This window comes from Aplysia californica, unplaced genomic scaffold (genome assembly GCF_000002075.1).
Source record: "Aplysia californica isolate F4 #8 unplaced genomic scaffold, AplCal3.0 scaffold00606, whole genome shotgun sequence".
Classification (NCBI taxonomy): Eukaryota; Metazoa; Mollusca; class Gastropoda; order Aplysiida; family Aplysiidae; genus Aplysia; species Aplysia californica.
In genome coordinates this window covers 475,826-477,506 of record NW_004797876.1, presented here as the reverse complement: position 1 = coordinate 477,506, position 1,681 = coordinate 475,826, and positions in this window count along the sequence as shown.

Genomic DNA, 1,681 nt, shown 5'->3' with positions numbered 1-1,681 from the left:
ATAATAATAATAATAATAATAATAATAATAATAATAATAATAATAATAATAATAATAATAATAATAATAATAATAATAATGATATTGTTTTTCTACCTCTGCTATGACTTTTGCTACGAGAACTTCCATCGAGGTACTGGCTGCTTTGGTAATTGTAACATGTTGGTATATTTGATTTGAGGTTCTGATCCAATCGGGGACAGAATTTGTTTGTCATGTCCTTTGTGGAATGTGTCCTCTCTGCTCAGAGTCATAATAGGGATCGCCATTTTAGTAAGATATTGTGTGTATGGGGGTCTCTTCAGCAGTTTTAGTAGTAATTTAGCAACAACGACAACTGTCAGTAGCAGCAGCAGAAACAATAGTTACGAAGGACAATAATAACAGAAAGTACAACAAGAAGCTCAGCCACGACAACTGCAATCATAATAACCGTATAGCAACGGAACCAAAACAACAACAACAACAACATAATAATAATAATAATAATAATGATAATAGTAATAATAATATTTAAAGAAATACAATAATACTAATAAGAAGACGAATAGTCTGTCAATCAGTGACTGATGTTGACCTTTTTCATCCAAGGTAACTGGCATGGTATAGAGTGTAAAGCGATGGAAATTACAAGTTTAACAGCAAGCAACTTGTAACGATCACAATTAAGCGACACATTCCACCCCAAACAGCAGTGTCTTTCTTCTTTTTAAAGCGGCGAGCTTATCTGTTTAAAATAATATCAATATAACAACAGTACAGTAACTACACTAAACAGCACAACAACAACAACAATAATCACAGCAATATACCAAAAGCCACAGCAACAATGACAGCAACAACTGCAACAATATGAACAGCGCTCACAGTCGTTACAAACAGCAAAAGCAACAGCATCGAGCAACAGCAGTGGCTACACACAACAACAAAGAAGTGCCCTTGAATTTCAAACCCTTAACTTTTACTACTAACAATGTACTTTGGTCTGTAAATTTTTGCCCCGGAAGCCTGTGAAGCAATTTACATTTTTGTGTGGGAAAGAATGGTAGCGTTCACACCAAGGTTGAGAAGTGCAGGGCTAACTGTTCACACTGGGTGGAAGGGCAGTCCAGTCGACGTTTTTTTTTTTGCGTCACCTGAGGAGAAATCTGGGAGAAACAGATAAACAATTGCCTGATCTGTCGTCCACTGAAGGTCGGATCGACGTCTTATAAGTGTGCGCATCGTTTGGGCGGGAGAAAATGATGCGATTTCTGGTGATTAGGACTCAGACATCGATGTAAGTCGAACAGGTGTTTCACCGCCTCTTCCGACCTGCCCCATCCTCCCCTCCCTCTAACTCTTAGTATGTATACAGTACGTTCTACGTGTGCCCGTCTACCATGTCAATGGGCACAGCTGAGAGAGGCAGGGAAAAAAGAGGAGGAAAAAAAAAAGAAAGGGGGAGGGGGCAGAAAGAAAACGTAAGCCCAGACAGCATACGGTATGTGACCTTTGGATGCTTTAGGTGAAGTGTACATTAGTCTGATTTTGTAGGATTGGAAAATTGATTCGACAAAAACACCTTGGCCACTGGTACATCCTGTGTAGGGGTCAGGATCATTCCCGTCGCATGCAAAAGACCCGAGTTCAATACTCATGTGGGGAGAATTTTATCGAGTATCTCGGTCTTTCTGCTTGG